Source organism: Coenobita brevimanus, chromosome 68, assembly GCF_032717465.1.
Source record: "Coenobita brevimanus isolate Jiangsu-jjx chromosome 68, ASM3271746v2, whole genome shotgun sequence".
Lineage (NCBI taxonomy): Eukaryota > Metazoa > Arthropoda > Malacostraca > Decapoda > Coenobitidae > Coenobita > Coenobita brevimanus.
In genome coordinates, this window is record NC_137021.1 from 48221461 (window position 1) to 48233771 (window position 12311).

A 12311-nucleotide genomic window follows, 5' to 3' on the forward strand; every position below is an offset into this window, starting at 1 on the left:
GGCCAGTAATTGAAGTGAGAGAGATACAGGTAAAAAGGTAGACGGCAAAGTAAATATACACACCTGTATGTATAGCAGTTATGTTTAATATACATTCATATTAACTTACACACACACACACACACACACACACACACACGCACGCACGCACGCACGCGCGGGCGCGATTTCTAAGGAGAAAATTGATAGTGATCATAACAATGCTTTGTGATAAGTGACGATGATTTTACTGCACACTAACCATTTCTCTCTCTCTCTCTTACTCTACAGTTCCTTTTGATTTACGGTCTATTTCCTCACCCTAACACACACACACACACACACACACACACACACACACACACACACACACACACACAGAGCGAGAGAGAGAGAGAGAGAGAGAGAATTATATAAGTGCTGCAGGAATCACTTTTAAAGTTATATAATTTCCCACGTTTTATGTACACAGGAAATGATATTAATAACAGTACTAATATCATAAACAGTCAATTAATCAGATATTATGGCTATTAACACCAGACGCTGTTATTGAGGTGGCAGAATACGTAGCCTTCATGTTGTCTCCTGTGACCAGTGTGATGCTACTGTGTAACTGATGGTGATTTGACTGATGTTGATAATGTTGATACCACTACCACAACTACTGTATCGCCTACCACCACAACTACTACTCCTACCATCATAATTACCACAGGCTACCTACTAACAAGTACCACACCTACCACCACAGCTATCACACCTACCACAACAACTACCTCACCTACCAACACACCTACAACCATATTTCCAATACCTACTGTACCACCACAAATACTTCATCTACTACTAAAACTACCACACCTACCACCATAGTTATCACACCGATCACCACAACTACCACACCTACAACCACAAATACTACAGCTACCACAGCAACTATCTCAACCACCTATTATCACACCTACCACTCCTACTTCCACATCTACCACACTTTGTACCATAAATATCAACCCTAGTACCAGTACAACTATTGGCACACCTACCACCATCATTACCATCACATCACTACAACTAGCACACTATAATAGTACTTCTACCAAAAATACTACCACAACGACCACTAACAGTACAATACCACTACTACTACTACTACGGTTACCACTACTACTAGTACCAATACCATCACTATCTCCACCACAACCACCACTACCACTACCAATACTACTACCACGACAATAACTACTACCATTACCACTACTACCACCATTAGCGTAGTTTGAGAGAGTGAGAGAGTAACTTTGTCAACAGATGCAAACTGTGTGTCTGGCATCTGTCAAGGGGTGAGTTTACTGAGAGAGAGAGAGAGAGAGAGAGAGAGAGAGAGAGTGGGGGTAAGCTAGGAGTCCTGTTAACGACAAACTTACCTCGTTAGGGCCCCATATATTACACACAGCCGAATTCTTACCCTTAACCTGATTGCCTGCCAGTACACACACACACACACACACACACACACACACACACACACACACACACACACAAACACACACACACATTCTCTCTCTCTCTCTCTCTCTCTCTCTCTGGCTTCTTTCCAATATCCAACATCCTTCCTACCTTTCATCATTACCCACTTGTCGTCCTCCTATTTCTTCCCCTCCTCCTTCACTAAATATTCCTTAACGAGCCAATTTTCCTTTCTTCTACTTCTTCCTTGTCCCCTTTCTTTTTTTTTATACATTCTTCAGTTCCCTTCCCCTCCTCCTCCTCTTTTCCTTCTTCAATCCTACTCTCATTCTCTTCGTTTTCAACACATTCGGCCTCCTACTTCTCCTTCCATATCTCATTCCTTACTCTATTCCTCCTTCTCCTCCTCCTCCTCAGCCAGATCTTCAGTCACAGTGGGGCCATTCCGACCTAACTTTTGCTTCTTGTATGACCAGAGGAGGAGGAGGAGCAGGAGAAGGAGGAGGAGGAGGAGGAGGAGGAGGAGATACGATAACATAAGAAAGAGAAAAATGAACAGGGAGTGACGACGACGACGACGAAGATGAAATGGTGGAAATGGTACAGTATCATGATAATGAACATGTTAAAGAGAAACTGGAAGGACGAGGATGACAAGACAAAGAAGAAAATAAGAAAATAATAGAAGGAGAGGAAAGGAATAATGGAGTGGGGCAGCAGAAGGGAAAAAAAAAATAAATATAAAAAGATAGGGATAATGGCTGGGGACATACTGACATTGTTATTATGCTGCAGAGACAATAACAAAATTACAGTATACGTAAATACAGCATAATAACGACAGAAACACTAATACAACAACAACCACACTAACAACAGCCACAGCAACAACAACCAGTCAATCTACCATCCTTTTTTTTTTTTTTTTTTTTGGTCCCATCAGGAGCGTACGGGGCCGGAGCCCGGCCCGTCAGTGTCTGCAGTTAGACACTTCTCCAGATCCTGTGTCAGAAATCTACCATTAGGTTCACTTACGTCGCCCAGCTCGGATGCGGGGTAGGCATTTGAAAAGTAGCCAGTGCGTAATTTCTTTTTAATTTTGACACAAAGTAAAACACCCAAAAACAGATTTTACTCATGAAATTACTGAGTTGGCATGATATACTACAAAGAAATTACAATATGGGAGCCTTTTGATTACATATAATGTATTATAGGTGTCATTTTGTAAACTCAGCTTTCGTCAGTTTACTCATCTCTGTAAACATAACATAGAGACGAAACCTAGGCAATTTTACTAGAACCATCCATAAAACATGATAACAATTATTAAAATATTTGTCATTCGTTAGTATCCACAAAAGAAAGTGGATATGCAGCCGCAGGTTTGGCAGCACCTTTAGATATGCTTCCCTGCCTGACGTATGACTTTTCATTACAATACAGACCTGTTAGACGTCTTGATCATCTTAGTAACTAAATTCTTACATAAATAAAGCTTTTAAATGTTTCCCTGGCTCCATTGCACAGTTTAGTAAGTTTACACTTCAACTCCTCGTACTTTGCTATGTTTATAGTGTCGTACCGCACTGCCGTTTGTTTGGATTAACATGACTGATCAATCGTTCAGTACATTATTTTCAGTGGAACTGCTTACTTCTTTAAAGCATGCTAAAATGTACACATCAGAAATCCTGAAGGTAATCTCATTTTACTAACTGCACACGATTTATTCAAATATATGTAAACAGACAGCACACTATTTTAGTCCCCAAGCTAAGATTCTCTGAGAGCCTGGTTATTTTTTCTCTACAGGTATATATGTATGCGCTGGACTGAATAGGAAAAAAGATTCTTATAAATAGCAATATCATTATAAACTTAGTATTAGGTACAATTTCACAGGTCTTTAAAACCCCGCAAAAAGATTTAATCGAGGCTGGGCGACGGTAGACCACCTGGTGGCAGACCGCTGAAACAGGTTTGGTGAAGCCTCTAATTAAAGGGGTGGTGACCAGCCTCGCTAACCCCTGAGAGACAATATACGAGTAATAAGCACCAACTATCCCTTAAACAGAAACCTTTACGGACTCGACACGGTTGGAGCGCCTTAACCCACTATGGTTATAAGGATACCAGCCAACGTAATACACGGCTACCTGGGCTACACGACACTTTATGACTTGGCATTCAGCGTACAGTCACTTGAAGGTAGCAATACACTGAGTGGATGGTGAGCGACCCCAACAATCTGTTACCGTTTATAATGATAAAAAAAAAAAAAAAATGAAACTAGAATGGCACTCAGTAGAGCGCATACCTCCGCCAAGGCCCAACATGCAGTTCCTTTTAATTCAATCAAGTCTAATCCAATATCAAACTCATAACCCTATAAGTTGTAACACCATAATTTTAAACTACCCATAACTCTTAATCATAATTTTTTAACTCACTGTAACAGCCAACAAAACAATGCACATCATTTGTTACTGTAAGGCAGCTGGAAAAAGACTATCCCCCTATAAAAGCGTATTTAAATCCACTAGATCCGTAACTTTATATGGATCCGCGGCAAACTGTACACATTCGTAGATAACGACATCCTAAATATGCCTGATTTTCTTCAACAAGATCCATGCAATATTCACTGAAAAATTTACGAAAATGTCGAAAAACGCCCTATCTCGCAATGTTAAAGAAAGTGAAAGAAAATTCCTGGATCCGCACCTTTATCCGGATCCGCACCAAAATTTAATGGAGTGTATTCTAGGCCAAGGCCCATTCTTCTACACAGTTTCGTGGAAATCCGTCCAATAGTTTTGTGTAACCTTGCTCAGAAACCAACCAACAAACAAACGGACAGGGGAGAAAGCATAACCTCCTTGGCGGAGCTAGCAACAAAAATATATCCAAAACAACAGTTAATACACAAACGATAAAATGGAAACAAAATTAAATCTCAACACTCACAAGACACAGGCTAGGGTCTGTCTCCTACCTGGGGGAAGAACAAGAAGGTTATAGGATAATACACTGGCATACATATATATATATATATATATATATATATATATATATATATATATATATATATATATATATATAAACAATTAATGCAGCAGTCCGTTGCCTGAGACACAACAGTCCCCCGCCTCTTCCTCACAACATGCAGCAAAGTGTGTGATATCACCATATATTGTTTGCACAATGGGTTAAGTCACTATGTACTGGTGGCCATGTGATGACAAAAAAATATCCTTTACTTACATACAAATACGCACATGTACTAAGAATCCGTGAAAACGCATCGGTAGGTTATCTACAATTTCTTGATCATAAAATTCAGCATATTAAACGGCCCTGCCTGATTGTGACAACTGCCACTCAGACTCTTCATTACGTGTGTCAGTCAGTGTGGGGTGTGGCCACAAGTGCAGCATGGCAACGTGCAATCCAACACTCACACTGAACACCAAATACAAAGGTGAAGTCTAAAGTGGTGTGTGTGCTGCCGTCCTTAGTTCTTTGACAGATGCAGCAATCGTTATGTGCGAAACCTGACCTCCAGCTGTGACATGTACCCTACCACTGCAGTGTCAATCGTCAAAGCAATGTTTCATTTTGCTTTTGCACGAGCCTATAGTTGTTCCAGCTTAACCTGGGCCAGATTTATTTCCTTTATTACCTTATTTCACTCAGCTCAATAACAGAAGACAATACTGAGGCTCTACATCCCTTCCATAACACTTCTATGTGACTAGCATCGTATTCCAGTGCTAATCCATTCTTACATCTCGGCATTCAGGATGGAGAATACCTAAGTAATTCAGTGTTAAAAAGCAAAAAACACATAAATTCAACTCTATAAACTATTTTTAAAAATGTATATCGATAGATAGCCACAGAGCAGCGGACAAACATATAACATCTTTAACAGAGGTAGAAAGATGGACAGACAGGTATATTAATGGACAGACATAAGGATCTGAGACTCTGTTAAATATATTTCATTATTTTGATTATCAAAGGTAAAAACTAATGACTAATTTCCTATATATACTGCCTCTACCTCATCTCACACACACACACACACACACACACACACACACACACACACACACACACACACACACACACACACACAGTAAACTTTTCTACTACATAAAAAAATCACAAGTAAAATAATTATATAAAAAGTAAAATAGAAAGAACTCTATACAGTACAACAAATTCTCAGAACTGAATAATATGTCCCTATAATATATAACAATAACACAGTCATAACAATAACAATATAATAAAGTAGCGCACACAAAAAAATATCTGTATATCCCGTACGTATTAAAACTGACGTACACAAAAGGATGCGGAAAAATTATAAAAATATTCATACCTATAAAACAAAAAGAAAACTGCACCACAAATATTAACTCACTTTACTTATGTATGAATCCATCTCTATATCTCTCTCTCTCTCTCTCTCTCTCTCTCTCTCTGCATAATCTTCACGCATCCCTTCACATTGTCACGCTTTCCTCTTCCTTCCTTTTTTTCTCCCTTCCACATTCCCCTTCGTAACTGTCATTTTATTATTCGCTTTCATTTCTTTCTTTTTTTCTCCTGTTAATCAGTGTTTTTACCTCTTTTTATGCTTTTCACGTAGTTTTTCTTTTGCATTTTTATATTACAAGGAACTCTCTCTCTCTCTCTCTCTCTCTCTCTCTCTCTCTCTCTATCTATCTATCTATCTCTCTATCTATCTATCTATCTCCATGCCGTTTGTGCAGTGATGCCTTACTCTCAGTCTGACACACGACCCGGCCTGGCCCAGTGGCATGGTACGGTCTTTTAGGGTCTTGAGAGGGCTGGTGAGGGCTGGAGGTGGGCTGTGTAGAGCTGGTGTGGCCTGGAAAGGCTCTGATTGGGCTGAGACAGATATAAGAGGGCTGGTAGGGTCTTGAATGGGCTTGGTTGGACTGAGACAAGTGTAAGAGAGTTGATGGGGTCTTGAAAGGATTTGGTAAGGCCTGCTTGGGTCTGGGGATGGTTGGTGAGGACTGTGAAGATGGAGGTGAATGTAAGATGTGTTGGGAGGACTTGCTAAGGCTTAAGAAAGGGAAGAAAGAGTCTACTAAAGGGCTACTGTGGGCTACTGTGGGGATGGCTCGACAGATGGATGACTGGATGGATGGATGATTGGATGGCTCGACGGATGAATGACTGTTTGGATGAAGGAATGGATGACACAGTCTATGGATGATTGGATGAATGAGTGGCTCGATCGACGGATGACTAAATGGATGGATGGATGGGTAGATTAGACTTAAACATAAAGCAGACACTCAGATCGAAATATAGACATATATTCAGACATAAATGACGAAAACATAGATATAAGCAGACAGAGGATGGATGGATAACCGAAGCAGACGGAAGTAGTGGATGAATGGATAAATGGATGGATGTAAAAAGGTAAAATCTAGGAGACAGATAAGATAGGCTGATGGATTGCCAGCCACAAGGATATATGAATTGATGGGGGATTGCTGGAAACTGGAAGAGAGATGCACAGACACAAAGATACAGATAAACAGACATAGATGGATAGTGACTGACTAGATAGAGAGATTCAGACACTGAAAAACTGACCGATATAGATAAACTGATCGATAAATGTAATGCTGGATGGATGGTTAAGCAAGTGGATGGATGGAACAAACAGAAAGACAGATAAAAAGATAAATGGAAAGGAAGATAAAACTAGGAAACACTCAGAGGGTGCATACCTCCGCCAATGTCATTGTCACCAAAACTTTAATAATCAGGCAGTAGTTTTCAGGCTATGCCACGACAAAAAGCATGACGGTATCGGTTTTTTATCAAACAAAAATCATCACAGTTTAACAGACATCTTAAAAACCGGCAAAACTGCCCAATCTCGCAATGTTAAAAAAAAAAAAAAAAAAAAAAATCCTGATTCAGCACCTGGATCAGTATCCACCTCAAAATCTAACCAACTTTTTCTTGGCCAATGGGCTGCCCCTCCAGAAAATTTCATCAAAATTTCACTAACTTTTTGAGATATTTTGTACACGGACAAACAGACAGACACGGGTAATCACATGTCTCCCGATCAGCATCGCTGGCAGAGGTAAATATAGATGGAGAGAGAAGCAGATAACAGAATAGATGAATAATCAGTTGAATAATTACGTACCGTACCTTGAGCAATAAACAAACAGTCAGCTAACACACACAGACACACCCATAAACGAACTGCAAGAAAAATACGAACACAAAACACAGGAAAAAAGTCGAGCTAAGATTTATGAGATGTAAAAAAAAAACTACCGATAAAATGAGGTCACAAGGAGTGAGAATGGGAGAGAGAGAGAGAGAGAGAGAGAGAGGCAATAAAACAGGAGAAGAATGAATGGAAATGAAAAATAGACTAAACAGATAGAGAACGCCTACTGGTCTCACACACACACACACACACACACACACACACACACACACACACACACACACAAAATGGTCTGTGTTTTTGTCCACAGCGGAAACCTTGGAACCTGATATTGAAAACTGAAATGCGAGGCTTTAGAAAACGACTGGAGGAGGAGGAGGAATAAGAAAAAGAGAAAGGCGGAAGAAAAAGAAAGAGATGATGATGATGGCGATAAGACATTAAGGAGGATATGGATGAGAATGACAAGACGACGACGAAGACGACGAAGAAAAAAAGGAAGACGACGATGACGACGACGAAAAGATGAAGAATTGATAAAATATTTCGTATAAACAAAACCAGAGAGAGAGAGAGAGAGAGAGAGAGAGAGAGAGAGAGCTTATTCCTCTCATCATATTTTAATCTCTCCTTCATTCATTCCATCCTTCAGTCTTTACTTCCTTTCTTAATTTTTCCTTCATACCTTCCTTCCTCTCGTTGCTCACTATCTTTTCCTTTCATCTATACTTCCTTCCTTCCCTTTTTTCCCACCAATTTGTCCTTCTCTTCCTTTTTCCCTACATCATGGCATCCTTCCTTTATTTTGTTTTGCCTTTACCCCTTATTTCTTTCTTTTCTCTTTGTCTTTTTTTTTTCTCCTAGATAATTTCCATCTATTTGTCTAATTATCTACCTCTCTATCTGTCTATTTACCAATGTCTCTATCTGTCTATACCTGTGTATCTTTCAGTCTATATATATCTATGTCTATCAGTCTACAAAATTATATATATCTACCTACACTCCTTGCTGTCTGTCTATCTTCTCGGGTGTATGCAAGAATGGCTTTCGTACTGAGTAATTAACTACCTTTGTATCAGTCTATCACAGGGATATTCACTTACTAACTCTGCATCACACAATTTCTTAAGTAAAAAAGGTTCGACTATACACTATATGTTAAGATGACAGAACCACAGAAAAAACAGGCCGTGGTTAGGATTACGACTGCCGTAAGTATACACTCATGGCCAACGATTACGGCAGCCGTAACCTAACCTAACCTAGTCGAACGGAATCATCAAACACAGCTGCTAAATTCTAGCAGTTTAAGCTGAACCGTAGCTGTATTAACCTAACCCAACAACTCTAGCATTCATTATACGTATAACAGCTCTGTAAGTGCCGTCATCGTAAGTGTATGTGTATAATTACGCCTGCCGTAATCCTAACCACTACCAAACAACTAATGTAACAGACGTGGACCACACACACAGATCACAAGTTCAACACGCTACCACCAGACCACCATGCCTCCACTGCCCACCTATCTGCTTATATTAGTCCCATATCATACTATTTCTTTCATTCAACACCTACTTACCTCTATTTTACACAAATACTAAACTACAGGAATATATTACCACGTGTAATTGTTCCTTCACATACTTATTTACTTAATTTCATTTTTTTTTTTTTTTTTTTACTATCAACCAACCAACCAAGAAAATCATATTCTCACGAATTCCTTTCTTCACTTTCCTGCTATCATAATACCTACGGACAAGATGATACCGGTAACATAATGTCTTGTAATTCTTCCTTTACTAACCTTATACAACACTCCTTCGTCACCTTGGTCCCTTCGTTGTCATCCTCAAGCCCACTCCAAGCCACACAGCTCTTGATTCCACTCCTAATATTCCCGTTCTTATCTTCACACGCGCAAAAACACAGAAAAAAACACGGACACCCATCAGTCTGACTAGGCAGGAGGAAAAGAGTCGGTCAGACGGTCACTCTCTCCTGGAAACAGCAAAACGTATCCTGATGAGTTTGCCATTCGCTATTTATTTAACACCGACTAAGAAACAATAGTACCATCGCTTTTCCTGTCTCTCTACTCACATAATTTAATCCTCATCATAATCTGCCTCAATACTCCCTAGAGGAACAGGGGATTTGTAAAAAATGTGTTTGATATTTACTGACGGCATCTGAGTACACATTTCACGGCTTCTCTCCACGACCCCCCACACAGCTCAGTTGTTAGGTCTCTTAATTAGCCCTGGCTAATTACAGCCCTCAAATGACACCTCCACTATTAATTACGATGTATAATTGCAGAAGTTACAGAATAGGCAGTATAGTTGTAACATTTAATAAATCATCTTTTCCCATACGCATTCAGATTTCACGCATCTCCCCCATCCTCAAACCAGCCCCTCCCACCTCCCCCACCCTCCATCCCCCACAGACCCTCTCCCTCCCTTCACTCTCCCTCTGCTATATCTGTGCAGCAACCCCTCTTATGAACCTGTGGATTTGATTGTCGATTTGTTTATAAACGGTGTGACAGAATAATTAAACGCACAATTAAGCAACATTGTCAAGTGGCTGACTGTGTTTATAATTATATGATTAGATTAAGATTTTTCGTCTTCAAATTATATTCATCGCTATTCCCCCTTACCCTCCACCTTCATCTCGCCCTCCTACTCGTCTTCTCCTTCCTTCCTTCCACCTGACCACCACCACCTTCTCCTTCACCATGTATTCTCTCTCTCTCTCTCTCTCTCTCTCTCGACAAATTAGATGACATGCTACATCCCCGGGAAATACCGTAATCATTTGACAATAGAGTAACAGAGGAGAGAGGGAGAGAGAGAGAGAGAGAGAGAGAGAGAGAGAGAGAGAGAGAATGTTACATAGATACACAGACCATAAAGAGCTTACGGTCCCAAAGACGTGGCCAGCCCATAACATAAACAGTAATTCTTAACCTGAGTCATAGGAGCCTTAAGGTACTTCAGCAAATAATAGTAATAATAATAATAATAATAATAATTATAATATTTAGAAATAATAATACCATTAAAAGTAATAATAATAAAAAATAATAACAATATGAAGATTAATAGTAGTAGTAGTGGTAGTAAAACGTAACCAGGATAAGTACCCACAGTGCTCCTGACTCACTCCATCTTAAGCCTGTCAAATTCACCTCCCCCTCCACTTCCCTCCCCCTGATCCACTTCATTAAAATTCAGTCCACTAAAATCTCACCTCCACCCCGATCCACCTGACGCCCCTTCCTCCACTTCTTAATTCCACTCCCCCCACCCTCATTTCCACCCCACTCCACTTCATACCCAGTTCTCCACCTCATTAATTACACCCACCCCACCTCACGTCCACACCAATTCCACCCACCCCATCTTTACCTACACACCAATTTCACCCACCCAACCCTCACTTCCACCCCAATTCCACCCACCCCACCCTCACCTCCACCCCAATTCCACCCACCCCACCCTCACCTCCACCCCAATTACACCCACTCCACCCTCACCTGCACCCAAATTAAACCCACCCCACTCTCACCTCCACACCAATTCCACCCACCCCACCCTCACCTCCACCCACTCCACCTCCTCCACACTGACATGGCCGGCGCTGCATGTGACAAGTTTCATTCATTCATTGCCAGACGCCATGTATCCCAGACGGGGTGGCCAATGGCTTAGAGTTAATTGTTTTACAGGGAGGGTCACTAATCCTCCACCAACCCCACTTGACACGTAGGGATGCCAACAGCATCTGGTGTTCCCAGGCGGTCACCCATCCAAGTACTAACCAGACCCAATGTGACAAGTGTTTGGGGTAAATTATTAAATGTTATTAGTACCAGTTTCTCTTTCTCTCTCTCTCTCTCTCTCAATACCATCCCTCTTCCCTCTCTCCTTTACTGCGCTCTTCCTATCCCTCTCTTTCTCTCCCCTTCTCCCTCTTCTCCCTCCCCCTCCCAGTCTTCTCTCCCCTCCCCTTATCTGTCTCCCCCTACGTCCCTGTTCACCCACCAGTACAGTTAGGGACCTGCCTGTAAAATTTATGGTTGTGTGGCGTATTGTAGGGAAAGAATGACACAGCGACAACTTATTATCTGCCTCTGTTATGCCCGTGTACTTGATAGGCAGTGAACTTTATTATTATTATTATTATTATTATTATTATTATTATTATTATTATCTGCCTCTGTTATGCCCGTGTACTTGATAGGCAGTGACCTTTATTATTATTATTATTATTATTATTATTATTATTATTATTATTATCTGCCTCTGTTATGCCCGTGTACTTGATAGGCAGTGAACTTTATTATTATTATTATTATTATTATTATTATTATTATTATTATTATTATTATCTGCCTCTGTTATCCCCGTGTACTTGATAGGCAGTGACCTTTATTATTATTATTATTATTATTATTATTATTATTATCTGCCTCTGTTATCCCCGTGTACTTGATAGGCAGTGACCTTTATTATTATTATTATTATTATTATTATTATTATTATTATTATTATTATCTGCCTCTGTTATCCCCGTGTACTTGATAGGCAGTGACCTT